This window comes from Hibiscus syriacus, unplaced genomic scaffold (genome assembly GCF_006381635.1).
Source record: "Hibiscus syriacus cultivar Baekdansim isolate YM2019G1 unplaced genomic scaffold, ASM638163v2 tig00109972_pilon, whole genome shotgun sequence".
NCBI lineage: Eukaryota > Viridiplantae > Streptophyta > Magnoliopsida > Malvales > Malvaceae > Hibiscus > Hibiscus syriacus.
The window spans coordinates 2,632,246-2,646,887 of NW_024062543.1; the positions used below are offsets into that span (position 1 = coordinate 2,632,246).

At 34.4% G+C, this 14,642-nt stretch overlaps 1 long non-coding RNA gene and 2 pseudogenes across 1 annotated transcript; 1 reads left to right on the forward strand and 2 right to left on the reverse strand.

Moving 5' to 3' along the window:
* Position 1: 1 nt before the first annotated feature.
* Positions 2-3,711, reverse strand: LOC120211352 (annotated as a pseudogene).
* Positions 3,712-9,942: 6,231 nt separating this feature from the next.
* On the forward strand, positions 9,943-13,890 carry LOC120211537 (annotated as a pseudogene).
* Positions 13,768-13,956, reverse strand: LOC120211538. The gene is made up of 2 exons (XR_005524605.1): positions 13,899-13,956; positions 13,768-13,819 (listed from the first exon to the last, which is right to left on the reverse strand). It is a non-coding gene; the product is annotated as an uncharacterized LOC120211538 (long non-coding RNA).
* Positions 13,957-14,642: the final 686 nt, after the last annotated feature.

Here is a 14,642-nt window from a genome sequence, read left to right on the forward strand (position 1 = left end):
TCAAGATGCAATTAGTAGTTCTTGTGATCATATCTCTTCAGTTTCACTTCTTCAGTTGCAGTGAAGTTGTTGCCTTTGTATAGGAACATGTCTCCGTTATTTGCATTATCTACCAATATAGAACATAAAATTGAGGTGATTGTTTAATAAAACATATAAAACTGGGTTAAATCAAGAGTTTCCAGCAAGTTGCCTGTCTAACAGCAAAAAGTACAGAAGGCATTAGCTTTTGACGGCACTCGAAACATTTGTGTACATGGCAAAGCAAAAGCGAAAGCCAAAACAAAATCGCCTTACTCCCCTCTTTTTAAGGTTCAAAAACAGAGGAAATACACCTGAAAATGATGCTGGTGCTATTCTTCAGATCCTATTCTGAGCTCTTAAGGCCATGGTGGGGCCAAGGGCGCTGCATCTCAGGGACCTATATGACCAGGTGCTCGACTCCAACCATCCCCTTTAGAGAGCTCTGCCTTCTTTGCACTTGAAGCCTCGTTAAGTTCGTCCCATACACTTACTGCACCATTAGCTGCCAAAAATATGAAAACATTATGTAAGTTGTCGAATTCAAAAACCTGGTATTTTACACGATAAGAATTATCCATACCTCGTGCAGGAGGGGCGGCTGAGGCAGTGGCCACTTCCTTGTTACCATTTGGCTGTCTCGTTAAAACATCCTGATCCTGTGCATAATTCTCACTGCCACTATCGGCAATTGCTTTTGTCGTATTCAGATTGCCATGCTTGACGAGGCGGACATCAATTAGAGAGGAATAATCAATCTGGAGAAAAATAAAGAAAAAGAAAAAAGAAAGGCTACCTTTGTTAGTTTTCTGCACTCCGGAAGAAAGCACAAAAGCAAAACAGCAGCTGGATCTCAGCCCTGGCATACAACTTTTGCAACAGACATGAATTACAGGATATGTGGACACTTCGATGCTGTAGTTCTGTAATTAAAGGCATTCCTGAACCAGTAACTATGAATAACTGATTTGATAAGTTTTCAGCATCATATATATTCCTCAAAGCAATTTCACGAAAATGGGAGAAAAAGGGAGAGAGACGTGGCAAAGTTCACAAACTACAAAAAAATAAAGCATACCGCTGAAATCCGAATTGTTGGACAGCTTGCTCTGCATTTTCTGGAAAACAGGTCAGAAACATTGTAAACCATTTCTCAAGCTTTTATGTTGTAAATCCAGATTGCTGGTCACTGATATCACCCAGCTAAGCCTCAAGAACTAGAAAGAGATAGAAACAAGACCTTCTTCAAGGGGCTCAAAGCGAATATGTCCTGGCCTTACTAATGTTGGAATCACATTATCCTCGACATCATTATTGCTGATTGGTTGTCGACAGTCTTCTGAAATTTTGATATTTTCTTTTGCAGGTAATTGCTGGTCGTTTTCTCCATGCAGCTGTTTTGATTGCAGCTGCAAATCAGATCAAACATAATTATCATCGAAGTCAATGATAGAGAAGTTTCTTTTTTCTAACGTCATATAACAAACCATATGTATATGCTTCATTAGTTCAAAAATTTTATGGCTTACCAAACAGTGTAAGAAATATCACACACAAATGTTTGCATGCATTCATGTACTAGAATATGTAAGTTATAACCTCTGATCTTCATCTTAATATAAACAAGAAATCACACCAACGCTCAATTACATCCATGTATGGCATGCTCATAATCATATAAAGCCAAAACCAAAGAAAGCATATTACTTGTCCATCAATCCATGGTAAACAAGCAAATTCTGAATTGTCAATTTTAATCATCTCTAGGTAGGCGTTATTTCTTTATTTCTAGAACTGCTTGTCCAATGATAAAAAAAAATCTTGACCTTAAAAGGCCCAAAATAAATTTACAATATTTCTAAAGACTATATTACCTTTTCCTTTCCAATTTTGGCCTGCTCCCTCAACCACCGCCTTTTAGCCTTTTTACGCCGTGCACTTCTACTAGGAAGCTGGATAGTAAGAAGCTAAACAGAAGGATTGGATGTGTTAGAACTGAAATATGGGATAAAGCAAAAAGGCCACCAAGATCAGTTGACAAAAATGAAAATTATGATATTATCAAGCAATTAAGAAAGTACAATTCTAAATTCTAAGCCAGGAACATTAAATATCAACATCTAACTACGTGGATGTGTGCATTAGGTAGCTGCATGGCTTGGGGTTATTGCTCTTACAGTCTTACCAACAATGACACTGACTATTCAAGGACACACACAAGTTCATAGATCAATTTTCTTAGAGATATGATACCATCTCAGACATTGATGAAACTAGTTCATTCCATTCAAAACAATAATGTCAAAAATAACCTTCTTGACTTGAGTAGTTGTCTTAGGTTCATCAGCACTCCCTTTACCGGTGTTTTGAAGCTGGGAGGACCTGTAAAGCAGAAACAAGCAAATGAAGAAATACCCATCCACATTGCAGAAAGAGAATTAACTTGCACAAAAGATGAACCAAAACCAAAATGAGGGATATAAATACCAAATATTATTTAAATCTCTCTTTCTCCCGAATGATATGTTGTAATCACCTACATTGTCAAGACAGATATTACCTCCCCAAATTGGTTTCATCATCAGTATTTCATCAATTTCAGGGCCACTTGAGTTCTGTGGCTCTCCCTGTATGTCAACTGCCTTGTCCTTCTCAACAACGTTGTCATTGGCGACAACCTTTTGTTTATGGGAGCTTTTTCTTTTCTTTGAATGAACATCAAGTCCATCATCTCCAGAAACCAGAGATTTCTCAGCACTAGCCAATTTGCTTTTCTTCTTCCTAAAAATAAATGTAGCATACTGTCAAAACTTAAAATGATAAGCAATTACTAGTGCAGGCATCTAACAAATCAAGTAACATACGAAGGTTTAATGTGATTGTATAAAGTAACTTGCCTCGAACTTGGAAGTTCATCCCGAGCCTTTCTTTTCTTCGAAACAATGTTTTCAACAGGTGTGCTTTCAACTTGAGGCTGATTCTCCAATGCTACACATTCTTGTTCATCTTCTTCCGATTTGCTTTCGTACCCCCCAGTTTCCTTATCAAATTCCGCATTAGCTAGAAGCTTGACGCCAGTATCCAGAGGCAGTCGTTCTACAAATTCCAAATCTTCCAAAGAGTTCAAATCATTGCCAGCCTCGATAATCTCAGTCGATTTCCTTCCTTTCTTCTTCACACTGTTTTCATAATAAACAAAAAGTAACCATACAAAATAAATCATGCACAAACTACAAGAGTAGAAAACACTAACCTAACTATATCTTTATCTTTTAAAATACTAGCCGATTCGAAAGGAGGCAAAGCAAAGCTATCCATCTGCAATGAAAAATTAATAGCGTGACAAGGCAATACATATAACAGTGTGAGATGGATAGAGAGACTTACGCAGAGGATGAGCCCGTTGGGGCAAGATTTACGGATGTCGAAAATGCGGAGAAGATCGCAGGTAAGATCGAAGATGGTTCGATGCTTGGGTTTAAGGAGAAACCAGCTTCGCTTTAGGCCTTGTTTCTTCTGGGACTTGCTGAGAATGTTCGGATCCTCAAACACCAAACGGAGCCTTGCCGTCTCCATTTCCGATGACTGAGGAATTGCAGAGAAAATAAGAAATGTGAATTTCGCTGATTTGGCCACCGTTTCATAAACCCTCTGCCGGGGATTCGCGGTTTTCGATTGTGAGTTAGCGACTGTAGAGTCATAATTGATTGACTCACGAGTTGTCCGGGTCCGCTCAGAAGGCTTTGGGCTGAAACTCAGTATTCGAACAAAGACCCAAATTTATAATCAACAACCAATTGATTTAGGATTTAGCATTAAGTGATTTCGATAATTACAAAAAATTATTATTAAACTAAATATTTAATAATTTATTATAAAAAAATATTAAATATTCATCTTTATATTTTTTTAACTTATTTCGATTTCTTAATGTTGTAACTAAGACTTAAAGGAGCCTCTTGAAATCCAGGGATGAAGCATTTGTGGTCCAAGGGAATCTTGTTGCTCATATGGCTTTGGTATCTGAATTTGGAAGGAATGCAGAGTATACGGGGAAAAAAAAATTTTCAACGGGATTCCTTGAAGTGGTAAACATCCTTGTCATAACCATTTTTTTTGTAAAACAATTAAATATTATTTTTTAAAAACAATTATGACTTTAATTTGGAAAAAATGGGTGATTTTGAATTGATTTGAATAAAATTAAAAAGAGTCGCCATCAACCTTTGGGTTAGGTAGGTCGAATACCTAAAAACGTCTTTTAAAACAATTTTAAGAAAAATCATTTTTTAAGACAAGATTCGGTCTGCGTTACCAAAGATTCATTTAAATGGATTCGGGAGTCGGTTACGTGCGGGGAAGGGTAAACACCCCCACAACGCCCAAAAATTGGTACTGTGTCGCTTACACATCGTTGTAAATGGTGGAAATTATAGATTAAATATAAAGTTAATTTATGATCCATTTATTGAAATTTAATTAATTTACTTCGAGTTAACTATTTAAAGAAAATCCTTTAACTCGATAAGAAATCTTGAAATTTGCAATCCTCCATCGGGAAAGCTATTTCAACTATTTCTCTTTTGTAAAAGAATATTCTACCATTGATTATGTAAAAAATTGCGAATCAAATATAACTAAAAACGATGTTTACACACGAGTAAATTGATTAACTAAAACGTGAATTGAATACAAATTAAAAAATTTGAAATTTACATTCACATAAAATAAAATAAATTGTCACTTAAAATAACACACATTGCATCGTTTGAACAAATTAATTAGCAAAATATACTCGACTTATTTCAAGTTTCTATGTTGTTAGAATGCCGTACCGGATCACACCACTTCGATCAAGTGGTACTTTCCACGCCCATTCTACACATACGTGTTCTTGAAACATAATCGAATATTTCATACATAGATAAAAATAAATGAAATAAATGTAATTGGAAATACAAAAATAAAATATTCACATTACTAAAAACATTATTTACATAATACAAATAACCGAGTAACGAGTACAATAAAATCATACCTAAATGACTAAAATAAAATATTATAGATCTAAACACAAATATAAATAATCACATTCGATTTTAAAGTACCAAAATAAAAAATAATAAAAACCTAAAGGAATAAATAACAAATAAAACAAATAATCCAGGGCCAAGAACAAAATATTAAACAGTATGCAAATTATACACAAATAAGATTAGGGACCAAGATGAAAATAATAGAAACTTAAAAGGCTAAACAATAATTATAAATAAAGAAGAGCCCAGATAGCAAACATTAAATAATACATGAACCAGAAATATAAATAACCCATAAATAATGCTTAGGACTAGATTGCATTAAAATATAAACATGCAGGCTGAATAAAAAATTAAACCAAAAGTAAAACAGTGACCAAAATGAAAGATTTACAAATGTTGCTGTCAAATTCGAACATAAAAAAAATAACATATGATCAGTGACTAAAATGTAAGATACATAAATATCATATCCAAATTCGAACGTTCACAAAAAATAAGCAATACACAAAAACCCGTGACTGAATTGAAATAATTATAAATATTGGGACCAAAGTCAAATATAACCAGAATAGCATAACAAGTAATAGCATGACTAAAATGCAAGGAAGGAAAAACAAAGGCTTGAAATCAAATAATATATAACTTCATTATATGACTTAATAATTATATTACAAAGCGCGGGGACTAAACGTGTAGTTAACCCAAATGAAATTACAGATCGGTCCCCATTGAAACTACGTCGTTTCGTGGGAGATGTATAACCCTAAGCCCAAAGCTTTCTCATCTCACATTTCTCATTTGCTTCCTGAGCCCCAAAAAAAAAAAAAAAAGAAATGAGAGAGTTCTGAACTCTCTCCCCGAACCCATCGAACAGCCGCCGCTCCACGGCGTTTCCAGCGGCGGTCGGCTCTTAAAACAAACACCCATAAACCCTAAGTTCCTCTCTTCCTTCTTTCTCTTTTGAAAACCTAAAGCTCTTCCCCTTCCCACAACCAACTTGAACCCGAACCCCCCCCCCCAAAGGTGGGAATTTACCTTCGAAGATGGCCCAGTTCCTCCGATGAAGCAACAGTGACCCGTTCTTGGTAAGTTTTGGCTCTCTCTCTTTTCTATTTCTTTTTTTTTTTACCCCCCGAATGTCCTCTCCCTTTTTTTCTGATCTTTTTGCTTGATTTATGGTCGATTTTCTTCGTTTGGTGAGATGATGATGTCTAGAATAGGGGTAAGGGTCTCTGACCTTGGTAGGGACAAATTTCCCGATTTATCGGGATTTAGGTATTTTTAATTTAGGGTTTGGATATATTTTTTTTACTGATTTGGGTTGATTTGGGACTGATGGGGTTGCTGTTTGATTGATTTTTCACTGTAGATGACGATGGTGGCGCGGGAACGGCGGCTGGACCATCGGAGTGGGCCGGAACAGTGACGGCGGCGCGGCTGTTCATTTGCTGCTGGCGGCGGCGGCGGCTGGATGATGATATGATTAGGGTTTAAAACCCTAATTACTTGGGCCAGATCCAGGCCTGGTTTGGGTATTGGGCCTGAACCGGGTCTGGGCTCCAAGTCTTGTAATTCTGGGTCGGGTTTGGTATCTGATGGGCTTCGGGTTTGAGCCTGCAAAAATTTGTAATAATAAATAATAATAAAATAATAAGATGACGATAATAATAATAATAATAATAATAATAAAAAAACGAAAAAACCCGGACAAAAACGGGTGTCTACAATCCTGATACCACTTATGTAAAGTTTAAGGTTCGAATCTTTGTGTATGTAGAAAATATTCACTGAGAGACTTACTCATCAAAACCAGGTGTATGACCCGACGAAGCCTTAGAATTGAACGACAACAAAAAAATACATTATATAATTATTTTTTTGGATGAGTACATTATATAATTTCATTATGGTTTGGAGTTTTACCTCTAGGTTGCGTTTGGTTAACGGAATATAAGATTACCTCTAGGAATAAGATTACCGAAATGTAACATTACTCTGGGAATGTTGTATTATCTTGTTTGGTTTGCTTAGCATAAATGTAAGATTACAGTGTTTGGTTTGAATAATATAATATTACTTTTATGCATATTTTACAAATTATGCTTGTGTTACATATTTTTAACAAGTAAAATTTTAATATTAAATTATAAATATTTGAATGAAAATTTATAAAAATATTTTAATTATTACACTATCTAAGTTTAAAAAAATACATTTAATATAGAATTAATATCAAACTTATAATTTTCATAAGTATCATATTTATTTATATATAATATAATATAATATGAGAAATAATATTGTGGTTTCGAGTTGACAAATATATTATTTTTTAATATATAATATATATATTTTTAATAACTGAAAATTAAATATTATTTTAAATAATTACATTTTTATAATAATAATATTTTCACTTTATAAAATTGTAAAATAATTAATATATTAAATATTAAAAATATAAAATAATTTTCGCTTACTTAATTTATTAATATTTTATTAGATTTAACTCTTTGTATATTATTATTATTATTAAAGTTTATAGTTTTGAGTAAAGTATGAAGAATAAGAATTGAAAAGGATCTATATGAAAAAAACTTATTATTTGGAGAGTATTTTTGTCCAAAGTTGTGAGAATTGTTCATTGCCTAATGTTTTGGAGGTAATAACATTTATATCATTTTAACCCAAAAATACTACTACTAATAATAAATTATTATCTGATAATTATCTTTTTCATAAATCAAACATAATAATACAATTAAAAAAATCATTTCCCTTAATAATGTATTTTTCCACGAACAAAACGCCATCTTAGGGATAGGGGTGTAAACGAGCCGAGTCGAATTCGAGTATTGCTGAGCTCGACTCGACTCGAAAACTCTGAAATTGAGCTCGACTCGAAAACTCGCGAGCTTAAAATTTTCAAGCTCGACTCGAACTCGAAATCTTGAACTGAAGCTCGTGAGCAGCTCGAAAAGGCTCAAAATAAAGAAAAAAATTCTTAAACTTAACTCAATTGAAGCCTCAAACTCGAACCTGAACCTTAAATACATGAAAATCTTAATGTATTCTCTTCAAAAAAATCAATACATAAATATTAATTTTTTTTATAATTTTTTTTTAAAAAAAATATAATCTTATATATTATATTTTCGAGCTGCTCACGAGCTTTTCGAGTCGAGTATCAAGTAGCTCGTTTCGGCTCATTAAGAATTTGAGTCGAGCTCGAGCCGAGTCCATTCGATCCGAGTATTTATCGAGCCTTGATCGAGTCGATCGCGAGTAACTCACGATCTGTCTCGTCTCATTTACAACCCTACTTAGGGATACACTTCATCCTTTTGTACAACTGTTAGAAGAGGAGGATACTTAATATACTATTTTTATAACTGATAGTTTTGATTTGATTTGGAATACATTATATAATTTCATTAAAAAATATAAAAATAATTTTATAACGTAAGTAATATATAACTTGAATTAATTAATAAAATATAATGGACTAACGGATGATTGCAATTGATCATCGGGTAAACTACACGGGTGACTATCAAACTATAGTCATCAATAATTTTGACCACCAACATTTAAAAACGATCAAACAGACCACCAAACTATTTAAAGCAATCAAACATACCACTAGTCGTTAATTTTTAACTGAGGTGATGATGTGACCGTTAATAAAATTGACATAATTATATATTTAGTCCTTAATATTTACACATTATATTGATTTAGTAACTATTTTAATTCAATTAATTAGATTTAGTCCTCTAATCCGGAGGTACTATGTGTCACTATATAATTAGAGGATGAATTTAATTAATTTTGATATGTTAATTAATTTTCCCACCAATTAAGTGGTGACACATTTCACTACCTGTGTAAAGGGAAAACGTATTGGAATATAAGTGCATTTATATACTTTGCTTGATTATTTCACACAAATATATATATATTAAATTATTAAAAAATCTAATAAATAAATTATATTTCACATATATATTAAATTATTGTCAATGAAATATTTAACAATAAAAATGAGTTTAATATTTTTATTTTTAAGTTAAATTATTTTTATTTTGTGATTTGGATTCCCTAAATAATTTTAATATAATTTTTATTTTTAATATAATTTATATATTATTATTTAAAAATAATTGTAAAAAATAATTTAAATAAAATATTAAATTTATTTTTATTTTGTGATTTGGATTCTCTGAATAATTTTAATGAAATTTTATTTTTAATGTAATTTATATATTATTATTTAAAAATAGTTGTAAAAAATATTAAACTTATTTTTAATTTTAAGTATTACATTGACTATAATTTAATATATATGTGAAATCTAATTTAATTATTAAAATTTTAATATATATATATATATATATATATATATATATATATATATATATATGTTATATAAAATAATCTCAAACACAATATATAAATGATTATGCACTTCAGAACCAAATATATGACTTTAGTCTATCGGCAAAAGCTTGACTTACCAGGTCCTGTGTATTTATATTCTAATATGTTTTTCCTTTACAAAAGACACGTGTTATCACTTAATTTATTAAAAAATATTTAATTAACATATTAAAATTAATTAAATTCATCTTTTAATTTTATAATGATACGACATTTTTGAATTTGAGGACTAAATTTAATTAATTGAATTAAAATAATAATTAAATTAATATAATATATAAATATTAAAGAATAAATATATAATTATGTCAATTTTATTAACGATTAAAATTAAAGATAAGTGGTATATTTAATTGATGATCATAATTTGATGGTCACCGGTGTAGTTTTCCTAATTCATTTTCCTTCTCTTTTAGACCTGTCTCGTTTATTCTCTTAATCTTTTTCGCACATCTCAAAGAAAACAAAATATCAAAGAAAAAGAGAAGAAATAATATATTTTCAGAAAATGTCGAAACCCTGGGGCCGCATCGGCGCGTGGGCCGCCGAGGCCGAACGAGAAGAAGAGGAGGAACGTGCGGCTGCGGAAGCTGCCGTGCCCACGGCTGAATCTCAGAATTTCCCTAGCCTGAAGGAAGCCGCTAGGGCGAAGCCCAAGAATAAGAAAATGACTCTGTCGGAGTTTAACAAGGGGACTTACTCGTCATCAGGCGGGGGCGGATTGGGTGGTGCTAGGGTAACGGAACAAAATAGGCTGACACACGAAGAGATGATGCTCCTCCCTACCCGGCCCAAAGAACGTTCCTCCGAGGAATTGCAGTATGAACGTCTCGGAGGTGGGTTTTCATCTTACGGAAGGTCAGGTCCAGGTGCGGGTCGGGTATGCGTGACCGTGAAGATAGCGTTGGATCCTGGGGCTCCGGAAGGAGGCAGCACGGAGGTTTTAGTGAAGAACGACGGGGTCCGCCGTCTAAGGTTTCTGATTTTGATCAGCCCTCGCGTGCCGATGAGGTGGATAACTGGGCAATGGCAAAAAAAGTAAGTCCTTCGTTGGATTTGGGCAGGCAAAGTCGATACGGTGGGCTTGGAACTGGAGGAAGTGGTGGATTTTCAAAGGCTGATGAGGTTGATAATTGGACGGCTGGAAAACGGTCAAATCCAACACGATCTTCGACATTTGGTTCAGGTTTTCGTGACTCTGGGCCTGAGCCTGATAGATGGTCCCGAAGTGGTGTTCGCGACCCTGGACCCGAGCCTGATAGATGGTCCCGTGGTGGTAGTGGTGGTGGAGGTGGAATCAGAGAGGACAGGCCTATATTAGTTTTGGATCCACCGCGAGGGGAGGTGAATGAGCTTGTGGTTAAAACAAATAGATCGAATCTTTTTGGGGCAGCAAAGCCCAGGGAAGAGGTGTTAGCGAAGAAAGGGTTGGATTGGAAAAAGCTGGATTCTGAAATTGAAGCTAAGAAGGAAACTAGTAGGCCTACCAGCGCTCATTCCAGCAGGCCATCGAGTGCACAATCTAGCAGGTCCGAAGGTCCCCAGCAGCAAGGGTTTGAAAATGCAATCAAGACTAGGCCAAAAGTCAACCCGTTCGGTGCTGCCAAGCCTAGAGAAGTTTTGCTGGAAGAGCGAGGTCGGGACTGGCGTAAGATTGATCTTGATTTAGACCGTCGCAGGATTGACAGGTTCCATTACATTTCTCTAATCATCTTGCTTATAAATTATGGCAAACTTGTTCCTGTGGGATTTTGCTTGAATTGTGAACTGATTTTGATGTGTTTCATTTAATGTTGTCACTCGTTAATGATGGTTTCAAAGTTCTTACCATATTTGCTTCAGTAAACCGCCTTAGCTGTTGCCACTTTGTCGACATTGCAGATTGGTTTATAGTCCCTAATCCATGGGTATACAATACTATGTTTTCAGTAAGAAATCCTTTATTGCTAGAACTTTGAAGTTGATCTAGTGCAGTTCAATATCATATGATGAATTATATTTAATCTTTTTGGTGGTTTCTCCATTTTACTTTAAATGACTAAATCACATTTTATGTTCAGATTGTTGCCTTGAAGCATGTGAATTTTTTCAATACCACATCCCTCTGTCTATTACATGCAGAGGTTTCAGTTGTTCTTGAGTGAGTGTTTAACTGTTGTGTAAAATACTGTGGTTTGGCAACTCGTGTCTCACTCTGCTTGGACTTGAGTTGTTTTGCGATCTGCATTTTGTTTTTCTTTGTTGGGGGCCGGAGCAGATGGAGTTCTAGGAGACATTTTTCTTTCTGTGCTTACATCTGTATTATACAGCACAGAACTTGATATGTTTAGTATATTAGAAAGTCGGTTTAGCTGCAAACAACAAATTAACTGAGCATATTTTTGTCTGAGCGGATCTTTTCTTCTTATTTGAATTGCATATGGTTACTGAAGTACATGATGAGCATAGGGCTCCATCTTGGAAATGAATTTTTGACTGTAGTTCTGAACAGATGTTTGGCCTCTCAGCCGAGCTTTTGCAGCTTTTCCGTCCATTAAATTTACATGTACTCTTTTATTCTAAAATTTATTTCATTTATGAATACATAACCAACTGAATTGTGACTGGAATATATTCTTGGTTATGTTCCATAAGCATTGGGGCTTGTTGAATGAGAAGCTGTTATTAATTTTTTTTCCATTCTTGGTGGGTTAGGGGTGTGACATTAATACATTATGTTTTTCTTTCCATTTTTGGACCAGGGGATTCTTTCTATTTTAATTTCTTGACAGCTAAGCTTATTTCTTTGCATATTCCTAAATTCAGTGTTGCTGTTAGTTATCTTTGCCACTTGTTGCCTTTGGGTGCATGAAGACAATGAAAAATCACAATCCTTATTACTGTTCAGAAGTTGTTTATGTACTGGAATTGTGAAAGTTTGGAGCATATGCACTGGTAGGTCACATAGGAGGCAGTACCTATTGCCTTCAAATTTGTTTTTTCCGGTTCAAGATTTTAAGGCATGATGGTATTCCTACCCTTTCCTTCCATCAAAGCATTTTTGTTGAAACACTGCTAGGTTTCTACTCTTCTTTGTGGTACTTGAAGTGCTTTGTTTTAGTTAAAATTCATTTTGTTGTCATTCCTCCTGTTGTATCGTTATTGTTTTCATGCTTATATGTGCTTGTTTTTAAGCCATCATGTAATATTTCAAGCTTTGTGCTTCTTTTGCGTGGCTTGATTTCTCCTTCGAGTTAAGTTAATGCAATATCATCTTTCATTCTTTTGCGAGATTATTAATGCAATTTTTTATAAGCCGCTGCCTGCTTATTTATCAATTTACTCTGTGATATTCCATTTTCCTGTGCTTACAGAATGCTTTGCTCTATTGATGTGATTCATTGTGATTTTCATTGTGATTTCCTGTGTAAGACTGTAATCTTTAGATGGTGTCAGATGCTCTAATTGTTCTAATGACTTGCTTGTCGTTGTGTGTCAATTCCATTTTGTTCCTTGTTTGCAAGCAACTTTTGAATATATTGCCCATGCCATTATGTTCTTCATTTCTAATGAGAAAAAAATGTTTCAGGCCGGAAACAGAAGAGGAAAAGATATTGAAGGAGGAGGAAAGGCCTGGTTCTGGTGCTGGCAGGACCGGCAGCTTCCCCGACAGACCTCCTTCTCAGTTTGGATCTATTGATGTCTCTAGAGGTGTGGAGTTCATGGATAGGCCTAGATCTCGTGGTACTACAGATGCATGGACAAGGCCTGGTGATGAGCGAAGAGGATTTAAGGGAGGATTTCAGGGAAACAGAGATGTGGACAGGTAAGGGTATAAAATATCAGCAGTTATATCTCTCATACCTTTACTTCTTTTCGCCCGCTCCCCTTCTTATTTCATTGATATAAATAATATGGAGAATTTGCAAGTTTAAGAGCGTGATATATTATCCCAAGTCCCTTTTCTTGCATCTTTGAAGCTGTTTTTTTTGGGTGAATTAGATACCGAGGTTCGTAAAATGCATTTTTATTCTGTCCCTGTCTAGAACCGATGCATGTTAATCAAATGAAGCATCCACTTTAATTCCGTCTGGTTCCATGATCTGTAGGTCTTCTTTTGCGTCTTATAACTACGTACTGCCATTTGTAGTCATGTCATGCACATTGTAATATTTGCATATAGAAACCAGACAGATGAAATTACGATCTCTTTTGTTTTTTTACTTTTTCTAAATATCGCAGGCCAAGATCAAGGGACAGATGGTGAACCACGATCGGAATTGTTCCATTGAATTCTGTCAAATTAATTTTGACAACATGGACCAATTATATTTTGTTTCCTTATTGTTTATTGCTCTGGTAAAGTGGAGCGAGGATTCTCGAGTATTGGAACAAGGAACTATGCGATAATCTGGGTACTCAGGTAAAAATGGCCTTCCCACCATTTTTCTCCCCTCCCCCCTCGTTTTTGGGTTTTCCTGTAGAGCAAGGAGCTTATATTGGATAGGGACTGGAATTTTGCTTGTGTGATATCCACCAGTTTTATCTTTAATATTCCCATGGAATGTCATAGAGAAGAGTCTAGTGTTGAGGTGGTTGGTGAATTTCAGGCTGTTTTCTTTGCTTTTGCGTGAACCTTTTTATCCTTTTTTTTCTTCCTCTTTCTAGCATAAATCAACTGATGATGTATATTTATTTTTTACAAATGCTGCAAATAAGGAAGTGCTTTCACTCACCGACTTTACAAGCTACAATCACCCCACCTAAATATGGCCTTTATTAGTTGATTTGGTTAAGAGCCACAACACAGTTTTAACACCGTAGTTCTGATGGTATGTACGATATCACTGTTTATAAATTTTAGAAAATAAAATTTCAATATTACTAGATGTGGCATGGGATGGCCAACCCGACTCGACCCGAAAATTTTACACTTTTCACCAGATCCGACTCAAAAAATATATACCCTCCACCCGATCTAATATTTTGAGATAGAATTCGAATGCGATTCAATTCGAAATAATAAAAAATATTATATTTATTCAATAAAAAGTGATTTAATTGTAAAAATAATATATATAAGGGTATTATTGTAATTATAACTAAATATAAGATAAAATTATATTTTTTTCTAGGTCGGGTCGGGTATTTTTTACCTTAAAT